The sequence below is a fragment of the Taudactylus pleione genome, unplaced genomic scaffold, assembly GCF_031769625.1.
Source record: "Taudactylus pleione unplaced genomic scaffold, aTauple2 ptg000041l, whole genome shotgun sequence".
In the NCBI taxonomy this organism is placed as follows: Eukaryota; Metazoa; Chordata; class Amphibia; order Anura; family Myobatrachidae; genus Taudactylus; species Taudactylus pleione.
This window is the reverse complement of record NW_028284443.1, coordinates 54535905-54549150: the sequence shown is the minus strand read 5'-3', so window position 1 is coordinate 54549150 and position 13246 is coordinate 54535905. Positions and strand designations below refer to the sequence as shown.

The window sequence follows — 13246 nt, the reverse complement described above, 5'->3', positions numbered from 1 at the left end:
TGGAGAGTGTTCTTGATTTGGCCAACTGTTGTGAAGGGGTTTTTCTTCACCAGGGAAATCTTCTGTCATCCACCACAGTTCTTTTCCGTGGTCTTCCGGGTCTTTTGGTGTTGCTAAGCTCTCCAGTGTGTTCTTTCTTTTTAAGAATGTTCCAAACAGTTGATTTGGCCACACCTAATGTTTTTTGCTCTCTCTCTGATGGGTTTGTTTTGATTTTTCAGCCTAATGATGGCTTGCTTCACTGATAGTGACAGCTCTTTGGATCTCATATTGAGAGTCGACAGCAACTGATTCCAAATGCAAATGTCACACCTAGAATCAACTCCAGACCTTTTACCTGCTTAATTGATAATGAAATAATGAGGGAATAGCCCACACCTGTCCATGAAATAGTTTTTGAGTTGATAGTCCCATTACTTTTGGCCCCTTAAAAAGTGGGAGGCACATATAGAAACCGTTGTAATTCCTATACCGTTCACCTGATTTGGATGTAATTACCCTCAAATTAAATCTGAAAGTCTGCAGTTAAAGCACATCTTGTTTGTTTCATTTCAAAACCATTGTGGTGGTGAATAGTTATCAAAATATGAAAATTCTGTCAATGTCCCAATATTTATGCACCTGACTGTATATCTATATTCGTATGTCTATTGTCACACTAATTTTGTGTTTTACTATCAGATAGCTAAAAGTAAGTCCAGCACCTATTTTTGTGTTTAATAATGTGTTATATACATTTTTCACCATTGGGTGGTACATAGGGGCCCTTACAAACTTTTGCTATAGGGCCTTCTTTGGATCCCAGGGTGAAGGAATTTTCCAGAATAAAATTGCCATTTTACAATTGCAGGATCTATGTCAGCTTCATTCAACATACGGCCCCCCAGCTGCTGTTGGACTACACATTCCTGCCATATGTTTGCCACTAGGGTATTTTAAAACTGTGGCAGGGCATGCTGGGACATGTCGTTCCATAATAGCTGGATTGTTGCATGGGATGGGTACAGGATGCCGGCAGTCAGAATCCCGATAGGGTTAGGATACCAACACTCGCAACCCACGAACTACACTGGGAATCTGACTTAGGCACTTCTTCGGGTGAGGACATTTGGGAGGCCATTCGCCTCAATGTTTCAGAATTATCTATTAGCGTTTCCATTCAGGAAAACGCATGCAAAATATAGACCTGCTGGTATCTTGTCCCTGAGTGTTTACACCAAATGTACCATAATACCTCTGACCTTTGCTGGAGACAATGTGGTCCAGTTGGATACTTTTTCCATGTCTAGTAGACATGCCTAATATAACCCCTGATCAAATGTCCAATCTTAGCTCCCCCCCCCCCTTGCCTCAGCCTCGTTGCTTCTGTGTGCCTGCTCTCTAAACACAAAAAAAACACTAGTTTTGTACATGTCATGCGCTGTTAAATTACAGATCGCTAGATCTTGGAAGCAACCACCCCCTACGACCCATCCACAGCTCCTCAACCACATTTGGTTTGTGGCCAAAATGGAGTATATAACAAGCCTCCAAGATAACATGGTGGATAAGTTTACTGCAGTATGGTCACCAAGGCATGACCCTCCCTGGTCTTTCCTGACCGACTGACCCCCCCACTCCCACTATCTCCTATTATCTCCTATTGTCCCTCCTCTTTCTTCCCCCTTTCGTCTTTAGGGCTCCTCTCTATCTCCCCTAGCTCACTCCCTCTTTTCTAGCTTTCCCTCGTTATATATTGCTCTTTTTTTCCCCCCTTATTTCTTCTTTCCTTCTATACCTTTGGGGATAGACTTAGAATAAATTATTTGCAATTGTGCATCGTGATCTTCTACTTCTCTTTCTTTTCTGCTCCACAACATCTACCTCTCCTCTTATTTATGAGAGAAATTTTTATTTCTGAAAATATCCCCAATTATGTCTTATCATTCATCATGTTATCTGTTAATTTGTAGGATGTAGAACGTTGGATCCGACATCTATTATTGTGATTTAATCCAATATATTGTCTGTATGTTCTCTTTCTGATTCTTTAATAAAAATTCTATGATAAAAAAAAAAAAAAGGTGATACCAACACTTGTCAGTATCCTAACTTTCCCCCTCTCCTAAACTTAACCCCCCTTAGTGCCTAACCCTCTCCTTTACCCCCACTTCTCATCTTCGGGATGCCGGCACCGGGATTCTGACAGGCGTCGGGATATTGACCGTGTCCCGTATTGCATACCCCTGCTCTAGGGAATCACTTTGCACAATCAGATCTTATATTAGAGGAGTAAAGATTTCCCAGTATTGCTAATTAGAAAACCAGGAGGGGAGACAGGTTCAGATTTTCCAGACCAAAAAAAAAACAGCTATACATAATTTTTACACTTTGCATTTAGGACTACTGATGTTTGGAAAATAAATGTTTTGTAATCTGGTGGATGACTTTCGGAAATGCATGTTACTTCTTTAATTATATTGGAACTGGTCAGAACAACTTGAGACTGTAGAATGAACGTCATAATTCTGATACTGTACCTTTGGAAGCAGGTTAAAGTGCTGAAGTACTGCTTTGAGCAGGTAAGTCAAGTCTGCTGGGATGAGGATATGGTGGTGAATATGGCACCTTATTGGAAACAGGCATCCAATCTTTTTAATAGTATATAACATGAAATGTGCAGCAATGTGTAATTACCTGAATAGCTCTAAAACTCCAGTGCTCAATGCTGTGCTCCCAAGCAGCTGTCAAAAACTGCAGACTGGGTGCTCTCAGTAGGAAACTGCAGGGTTGCCGGGGAGGAATCCCCAGGTTTCTATAGGAAGCTAGGTGTGCAGTAGTGAAACTTGGAAGGGATTGAGGGAAAATGACAAAAAAAAGCCATATAATCAAAATATAACCTACATTGTACTTTACATGGAAAGGTCTACTAGCAGCAATCACTAAGGTAAATATATGTTCTATACACTTGTATTGACCGTGATACAAGGTCTGTCCTCCCCTCAGGAAGCATCTGTAACAGACTTTATCACTTGTCATTTTTTTTTCATTTTTTAATAAAGCCATAGTACATGTTGTTTGTCTTAAAATGAGAACCATTCAGATAACAGGGCAGGAGAGCATGTATAATGTGCAGGCAGCCAAAATGGTGCAAATATATCTCTATGGCACAGTTACCATCAGAGACTCTTAAAGGGCTGCTCCTGGGGTATCCACCCATACCCCAGACTGGAGGTTGTTATAAGGCTGCAAAGTAATCATTGTAACTGTGTTCCTGACCACCTATGCCATAGGACAGGTAAGGGATTATTGATACTATAAAACAGGGTACATGAGAATAATAAATTGTACACGGTAACAGAACTATTTTAATGTGTGTGTGGGGAAACCAAGTTAAGTTTTTTATTTAAAATAATTTTTAAAACAATGAATATAGAGAGGCATGTTACGTGACTGCATAAGCAGAGGAACTTCAGCTAATGCATAATTACCCATTTCTAATAGATCATTTTACCCTTATTGTTATTCCATACAATGTTTAAACAGTTAATCTACTTTTTATCCATTTTGTATTTATGTTTCTAATCATATGCTAAAAATCCAGACATTAGGCAGTGAAAAAGCTTATACATTTGAAAAGGTGTCAAATAAAAGGAGAAAAAGAAAAATTTAAGCTTAAATTTCCAAGGTAACCTGTACTCGACAATTTCTTCAGTCTTCCAGCAACCTGCAATTGAGGAGTCTCCACAGTGCGGATAGTCAACATTCTTTCAGATGCTGTGACAGAAGAATGAACTATTGCTGAGGGATGAGGTGAGGTTCTCTCTTGAATGATAGGGGTTACGAACATTGAAAGCTTGGATGAAGAAAGGAGAAATATTCAGTGTAGTTCTTTAAAATGTATTAAATAGATTATTACACAGCGTTGAAGTCAAGACAAACTAAAACATAGGAAACCGCAATCTTGCTTTATAGTGAATATAAACATCTACATGTAATATTTTTGTTACTATTCAGTAATAAGGACTTGCAGTATTTCTGCTTTTGTTGCACATTAGATGCCAAAATCAATTGGCACAAGCAGTGAGATCAAGCAGCTTAATGAAAAGCATATAGTAAGCACAAAGGAGTATGACTTCAGAACATATTTATCATACTGTCCCAGGAAGAGAGTGCTGCTACGAAAGCATTTAAAATAAATGGATATAAAGAAGCAGAGCACATCACTGCAGGCAATCCTGTGAAAACTTGAGGTTGGATTATTGTTACATTGCATGCAATGTACATTACTATGGTGTACTTGCTTTATTTGTAAGGCGTCAGCCTCCTTGCTGCCACCTCAGCCCAGCACACAGCAGCGTGGGCTGGGGGTAGAGGCTGCTGCTGATGAAAGGTAAGAAGGGGGAGGCAGTCCTGGGCCCCTCCAAGAAGCCCAGGTAATTAGTACCCATCCCCCCCTCATGGCACCCCTGAAAGAAGCAAACATAAAAAGCAAACAACATACTTGACAAAGAAGGTATCACGGTTTAGTTATTCTGTAGATCCAGCTCAGGACCCTTAGAAATGACGGATGTGCATAGGAAACATGGAGGCTCAATTATACTTTGGCTCATGGGTATACACAGTAGTGTAGGCTCACTAGTGACTGTGTAGGAACCACAGACGTGATATACATGGATACTGAACTGGAGTGAACAGACCAGGGGGTCTATTCACAAAGAACATGCTGTGGCTATAATATATATTGTGACACATTCGGGATAGGGGTCCCTTTCCTGGGGTAGATGGACTCCCTCTTTACACACACAGCAGCCGTAGAAACAGGACACAAGTCTGGGGTTCTCGTACAAACTGGTCGGCGCCAGCCTTTATTGTGCCAAATGAATATAACAAATCATAAACCAAAATCCTAGCCTGTCTGGGCAATAACTAAACAGTAGGTACCCTCACTACCAGGACGGTAGGGCCTACTGCCCACACCGTCAACAACAGCACGTGCACAGTACTTACAGAGTTGTCATAACAGTGTCTCTGGACATGATAGCGTGCATGCCTACTTCTCCAGGTGAGAGACACTCAGCTACAACTGAACATAGCTTATATCAGCCAGTTCCATCTGTAAGCCCTAATGAGTCTGCTACCAGGCTGAAAGGCTCAAGACCTGGAGTGGCCTGTGGATGGAGCCCTCCCTCTCTTCACATCCACACCCCCCAGGACCTAAACCGGCTTTTCCTTTTTTGGCTTACACACAGGCCAAAAACCTAGGACAAATGTACCTGCCATTGATCACGTTATCAGTGCTTGTATCACAATATATATTATACATACATCGATGCAATATTCATACAACTTTACTGCTCTGTTCGGCTTGTGGTACAGATTACGCCATCCTCAGATCCTCTGTACCGCAGTAGAGGAACGGAAAGCGGAGCTTTCCGTTCCTTTATGAATCGCACTCACCATACAAAAGTATGGCGATGCGATTCATCCATGGAGCAGGGGTGCCACTGGAGAATGAATTACCTCCACAATAACTTGCTCCATGAATTGCACAAAGCAGAGAAGAGACCCGATTTCAGCTAAACAGGGCTCTTCTCTGCTCTTTGAATAGACCCCAGGTCCACTGGGCGACCCCTCGCCTTGTGACCTGCGAAGGCTAGCAAGACCAGGGATACACTCCAGAGACAAGGGTGAACTGCAGGGGGTATATTTACTAAAGTGAGTATTTAGAAGTGGAGATGTTGCCCGTAGCAGCCAGATTCTAGCTATTATCTTCTAGAAGGTGCCAGTTAAGTAGAATCTGCTTGGTTGCTATGGGCAACGTCTCTACTTCTAAAAACTCTCACTTTAGTAAATTTACCCCCAGGACACAGAACAATATAGTACTGGTAGATTGGAACTCAGGAGTCTAATGTAGTCAGAGCACAACTTGAGGAAGCTGCAACTCTGGTACTGCTATGACGCAAGACCTGAAACCCAGTGAGGAACTCAGAAACTGAGCGGACTGTATACTGCACAGTGAGCCCTAGCCCTGGAACCAGCACCCTTCTCTGACCAGCCTAAGACAATAGCACACAGCACAGAGATGCATGTAACAACAGCAATTGGATAAGCGTGGAAGCTGCAACACTCTCAGAAATAGCTGAGGATGGGATCCAGCAAGTCATCAACAAAATAGCAATGGCAGTCACAGGAGTCATGATATCAGAACACAAGGCATGAATCCTGGGAAGAAAATATGTTGTTCAGCCAATGTGCTGATTCCAGGTGCATATTAAAGTAGCAGACAGTCCATTCCCATTGGAGCAGAGGATCAGGTGAGCACTGATGAGCTGCTCAGGTGCATCAGGTAATTGCACTGGAATGTTTCTGCATAGACCTGGATACAGCAATGAAGGAGTGTCTGAGCTTAAGACCCAGATTCGTGACAGAAGGTACAGACATGAGAGAGCCCTGCTCTTGTAAAATCTAGGAGAAGGTGATGTGGGGACAGTAGTAGTTAGCAGGATGAGATGGTATACTGTACTTTTATATTTCACTGAGGAGTACAAGATGGGGGTCGGATAAGCCACAGTGAAGTGTTGTGTTTTGAGAGAGTGATTAAAGATTCGGGTAGAGTCTGGATAAGTAAGATAGTGAGTTCTATAATTGGGGAGCATCACTAGAAGTTGAAGGTAGTAATCAGGGGAATTGTAACATTGTTAAAAAGAAGGCTTATTGTAAGGGGTTAGATGTATAGAGTAATGAGGATGGAGACCCTGATGACACATGGTCAGTGGGAATAGAAGTCGGGGTCACATGATGTGAACAGTAAGATAAACCAGAGAAGGGTTAGTGACACTGGGAGTTGGAAAGATGAGCTCAGTTTTGGATATGTATATTTGCTTTATTGTTGGGAGATCCAAGTGGTAACAAAGGTCAAATGAATGTATGTGTGTATTGTCTGCATAGAGATGTTAGTGGAAGCCATGAGATGAGGTATACATAGAGAAAAGAAGAGGACCAAGAACAGAACTTTGTGGGACCCCAATGAGGGCGTAAAGTCATGGATTGCTGCAGTTGCCTGCTTTCCTTTTTGCTGGGCATGCCACATGCATCTCATTTCTGCTAGCCATTTCCAGCAGCTTACCAGTCAGGTTAGATCATGGCAATTTTTTGCGTTATCTGAGAGATTATGGAATGGCATTCGACTTCTTTTTGAAAACTACCCTCAGTAGCACTGATGTAGATGGGAGTTATAGACAAGCTGACACTGGAAGTTGTTTTCATACAGGGCGTGAACAGCAAGAGCTAGATGCAATCCAGCTACCTTTACAAGTAGGTATGAAATGGCAAGCAGGTATGACAGGACATAACAAGGTTACCAAGTGACGTCAAAGATAGGAGGGAAAAAAAAACATTTTCTATAAACTGATTAAGAAACCCAAAGTCAACGTATAATGGATGTTTTGTATTTACCTGCTAAACAGCAACGGAAATGTAAAAGGTTTGATTCACATGAAAGGGCCTGGTGGGAGAATGCCCGTGTACTAGACTGGTGGGAAAATGCCTGTGTACCAACCTGGTGGGAGAATGCCTGTGTACCAGCCTAGTGGAAGAATGCCTGTGTACCAGCCTAGTGGAAGAATGCCTGTGTACTAGATTAGTGGGAGAATGCCTGTGTACTAGAAGACAAAGGAAAGTGGCGCAGGAATGAAGGAAAACATGTTGCTTAGATGCCATTTTCTAGCATTGGCAGTGGCACAAATATCCTATGGATTAACCTAAGCAGGTGAGAGTGGTAGATACATCTGTCATACATAACCAGACACTGTACTTTACCCAAGCATTTCACTAATGTCCCTTGTTTAAGCTTATTCTGTATTTTGTATTGTAAAGGCAAATATAAAGCACTTTGAGTCCTTTAGGAGAAAAGAGCTATATAAATAAAATTATTATTATATTATATGTTTATTACAAAGTAGAAGTAAGAAACAAAGAATTAAGGTGCGTACACACACAACGATTTTCTGAACGATTAACTGTAACAACGTCGTTATCGTTCAAAAAATCGTTCAGTGTAAAACGATAAACGATTATCGTTCATGTGCGTTCACATTTGTAGATTGTAGTTTGTAGTTCAGTCAGACTGGCCAACTGAACGATATTCAATAGAAGTTGCAACATTTTTCCTTCAACACAGAAAATCGTTTATTATGTAAAGTAAAACCAACTACTTTGTAAAAGATTTTCGAACACTTTTTCAAGGGGAAAACTGGATGAAAATCGTTCATTACTTACATCGTTGTGTGTGTACGCACCTTAAATTTGCATCTCCCATAAACCATGGGCTCTTTCCAGGTGATTCAAATACATTATATTCAACGTCCAAAAATGGAGGATGTTATTTAAATATAATATTTCCTAATGTCATTTAATTAAATCAGTAGAAACTTTATAGGACTGATGTTTCACAGAATGTGTAAGATGTTGGGAATTAAAATTGCTATGATATACATCATATTATCTGCAATGAAGTGACTGCTACAGGTGACAGTATTGGTCCTAGTTCTGAAAGTTTAGCACGTGAAAATACTGTTCATGACAGAGATACAATGCTATCATTAAAATAAACATATTCAGATAAGCAGGCCCACCCTGGCTGGAAGCCTTGATCACAGTACTAAATTCTATAAGAACAACCCCCAGAGGAAGACTGAATATTGCACCTCATGAAGTACTTTTTCGGACCAGAGCCAGACAAATGACAACTGATTTGTGTCTATCAGCAGAAAAATGACGTACTTATGTAATTAGCACACAGCTTGGACAGGTGCCTGTTATTTTATCCAGTCAGGAGAGCCTTTGGTAGGGATCCTTGAAAGATCGTTGGGAGGTATTTAAAATTGTGCTGACTATACATTACGCTGTGAAAGTAAAGGAGACATCCATGTGGACACATGTATTCATCTCAAGAGGCGAAACGCCTTAAAGAAATGCAGCAAAGACATCTTGAAAAGTAAAGCATGAGAACTTCAAAGCTTATTCCAGGAATACGTTTAGGAAACTTTACCTCACATGTACTCTCTGGTCATCACCTCATCTGTTTCCAATAAATAGGGATTCCTAGTCATGGGTTTCCTTCCCTTTGTTTTTCCTTAGAAATGTTTAATAGGTTAACAGAGAGAGGAAATCAGAGGTAATAAGTTTATGTGGAAGTTGGAATTTTTTTTTGCTGACATGATATATATCTGTGTGAAATTAAACGTATTTGTCTAAGTAATCTAGATATCTAGCTTCACATGTGCAAGCTGAGATAATCATTTTGGATATAGCTTTTAAAGGTGCTTTTTGATGTATAGTGAAAATTATTCCATTATTCATTGAATATAAGTATGATGACCATCTGGAAGCCATTAACTAATGGCCGCATTACATCAGCGACATATTGCCGTGATTTTACGATCCTTCAACCCAGCATTGCAGGATCGCTGAATCCAACATGTTTGATTTCACAGATATGTCGATCACTATCCAAAAATTATCGTGATTGAGAGATTGGTGCAATTTAACATGTAGAATTTCACCCTACCTGCGATGGATCGTGGAACATCGATGGCCGCCGACCGATGGATCCACGTTTCCGATCCAATCACAGGATCGCTGGATTGGACGCCTGATGTATGGGGCCTTTAGAGGACTTGAGACTTATGATTTGTATGGTGTCTTGCATTCCATCATAATAGATCAATAGGACTGGTGTAAAAAGGATTATTTTAGTAATTGGTTTTTATGTTGACTCTATTTTATATTCAGTTATAAATGTATTTGACTAGAACATAACTTGTCATGATTCATATCCAACCTACATACTGATATGCGTCTCTGTGTGCACATTAATATATTACTTCATTCACATTTAGTTTTTTTTTACTAAAGTTACTGCTATAACAGCCCAAACCCATAGTAGCTATAGTTCCAAATTTGATTACTCTGCAGTGACATCACCCAGCAGCAAAGGCATATTAAGAGAAGAGGGGGCCCGTGTGCATTCCCCTTCCGGGGCCCTCTGCTCTCACCTCGGCGGCCAGCCTCGTTACCGCCGCAATAAACTCTGGGCACTAGTCTGTACCCAGATTCTACTGCACATGCGCTGGTCACTGGGAAAATTGAGCTGCTGCCATTTTTCCGGCAATTTCCCTACTGTGCATGCACAAAGCGATGGGAAAATGGCCGCGGCGGGCATTTTTCAGGTGTTTTATGCAGAGCTACAGGCAACGCGGGACTTCGGAAGGGTAATTATGTAAAAATATGGGTGCAGGGTGTGCGGTGTGGGCCCCCCTGGACCCAGGGTTGTTGCTGGATCCAAATTGAAGAAGGGACATCTGATGTCACAACCACGTGACCACTACGGCAGAGCCGGTCAGCTACCAGTGTTACTATCCACGTGAGCATAGAGGGGAACATAAACCTGTGCCGAGCCTGAAGTGTGGTGAGTGAAGCGACACTTTTGGTCTCCCGTTTTGAACCTTGCCCCTCCCCTTTTGTCATCAGTCACGTGGTTGTGACATCAGAGCTCCTTTAAAAGTACCTCGTGCTAGACCACAGACATTGCACCCATTATAAATACACCCCTGCCCAGCAGTATAATCTGCTGTCTCACTATTTGAGCAGTCATTGCTAGGTTATTGTATTTGTATGCTATATACAAAACCAGGCCGTTTGTATAAAAAAAAAAAAAAAAACTTTCCCGTTTAACATCACATGTTTTGTCCAGGTGCCAATGTTAATTTTAACTAAAATGAATAGGATTTGCTCCACAATGTAAATGAGGCCCATGATATGCTCTTTATATGTGTTCTTTGCTTTTAGTGATGGCTACAGTATACAGTTCCACACAACTTTCAAAATAAGTGGTGTCATGGTGAGGGAGACTGTTATTTGGTGACATAATAAAAAAAAATAGACACTTAATGTTATTGAAAATTGGAAATTATACAAATAGATATACAGTTGTGTCCACAGAAATAGGACCAATGAGAACAGAAGCAACAAAATAGCCATTAAGACAAACATAATAATAATAATAAATAAAAGGACTATATGTAAATAAAATATATCAGTCAGACATAAAACATTGGAAACATCTGCATGTATATATACATATATCTGTTGAAATATAAAGAAAAAGGGGGTGCTCCATAGTGCATAAAAGATTTATTTATTAAAAACAGTCAATTTTCAACCTCTGCTATGTACATTCGTACCATTTAACTCACGGAGTGGACTGGTTACCAGTTGCCATTATATTAAATCCTAGGCAATCACCATCAGATGGTCCTTCTCCACGTACCGCACACCTCTCTCCAGAGTGGACAGCACGCCTCTCCACCTCAGGACAAGGAACCGACCTCCAGAACTCTAGGACATTTGATGGAAGCGTCAGCAAGCCACGTCTAATGGGTTTCGTCAGTCACTTCATCAGAGGGCTGGCTTGCATGACACAGACAGGGAGTATATAAGGACGCTTTTAGCCAATCACTATACAACTCATTTACATAAAGTTTCTATTGACACTTCCTGACTACCCTAGGGACAGGTGTTTAATCATTCTTCACCACTTAGTACAAGCATTGGTATTAGCAACACATAATCACACAGTGCTTTAGTAAGTGGTTATGCAATCATCTGCATCCACTTCTATATATAACAGATCTATAGAGTGTACATTTTGTGATTTCAATGTGCACTAATCACCGTACTTGAAATACAATGAATTTCAACATATAATATTATAAAATAACATTGATGGCATATATAAACATCGATGGTACACAAAATTATGATACATTTCTAAAACTATGCAACCATTTCCAACAATACAGTATAAGTGCAAAATATAATCCACAATAACATCACAAAGTCACATCGATGGTACATACAAACATTGATGGTGCACAAAAAAGTACTGCAATTCTAAATTTATACAGACATTTCCATCAATACAATATACAGTATATATAGGATGTTTGCAACACAATCATTAAAAACAATCCAGAAAATTAGTACGAGACAACAAAACATCACCAACATCGATGTTGCCCTTGTTTCGTAAAAAACATTGATGATCATTTTTACTAGGGGTGTGCACCGGCCACTTTTCGTATTTTGGTTTTGGATCTGGATTGGTTTTGCCAAAACCACCCTACCGTGTTTTGGGTTCTGGGTTTTGTGTTTTGGATCTGTATTTTTTTTTTAAAAAGCATAATTACAGCTAAAATCACAGAATTTGTGGGTTTTTCTGCTACTATGCTATTATTAACCCTAATTTCCACTCATTTCCAGTCTATTCTGAACACCTCACACCTCACAATAGTGTTTTTATGTCCAAAAGGTTGCACCGAGGTAGCTGGATGACTATGCTAAGAGATACGAGTGGGCGGCACAAACACGTGGCCCATCTAGGAGTGACACTGCAGTGGCAGACAGGATGGCAGTTTGAAAAACTAGGCCCCAAACAGTACATAATGCAAAGAAAAAAAAGAGGTGCAAGATGGAATTGTCCTTGGGCCCTCCCACCCACCCTTATGTTGTATAAACAGGACATGCACACTTTAACAAACCAATCATTTCAGCGCCAGGGTCTGCCACACGACTGTGGCTGAAATGATTGGTTCGTTTGGGCCCCCACAAAACAAGCTGGCAATTAATCTGTCCCTGCACAAACTGGCTCTACGGAGGCAAGAAGTCGTCCTCATCCACCGATTCCTCACCCTCTTCAGTGTTGTGTACATCCTCATCCTCACAGAGTATTAACTCATCCCCGCTGGAATCCACCACCACAGGTCCCTCTGTACGTTCTGGAGGCTGGTCTCCCTGGAAGAGCTGATAATTCATTTTGATGAACATCATCTTCTCCACATTTTGTGGAAGCAACCTCCTACGCCTTTTGCTAACAAGGTTCCCGGCTGCACTAAACACTCTTTCGGAGTACACACTGGAGGGGGGCAACTCAGGTAAAATAGAGCCAGTTTGTACAGGGGCCTCCAAATTGCCTCTTTTTCCTGCCAGTACAGGTACAGACTGTCTGACATGCCTACTTGGATGCTGTCACCGATGTAATCATCCACCATTCTGTCAATGGCGACAGTATCATATGCAGTGACAGTAGACATGTCAGAAATTGTTGCCAGGTCCTTCAGTCCGGACCAGATGTCCAAACTTGGTCCTGCCTGCCCTGCATCACCGCCAGGGGGTTGCTTAGGATACCTAAGTTTTTTTCCTGGCA

General features: G+C 41.0%; 1 long non-coding RNA gene across 1 annotated transcript; it reads right to left on the bottom strand.

The window, feature by feature from the left end:
* Positions 1-3280: 3280 nt before the first annotated feature.
* On the bottom strand, positions 3281-11425 carry LOC148538186 (uncharacterized). Its single transcript, XR_015872527.1, has 3 exons — positions 11226-11425; positions 9551-9714; positions 3281-3835 (listed from the first exon to the last, which is right to left on the bottom strand). It is a non-coding gene; the product is annotated as an uncharacterized LOC148538186 (long non-coding RNA).
* Between the last annotated feature and the right edge of the window lie 1821 nt (positions 11426-13246).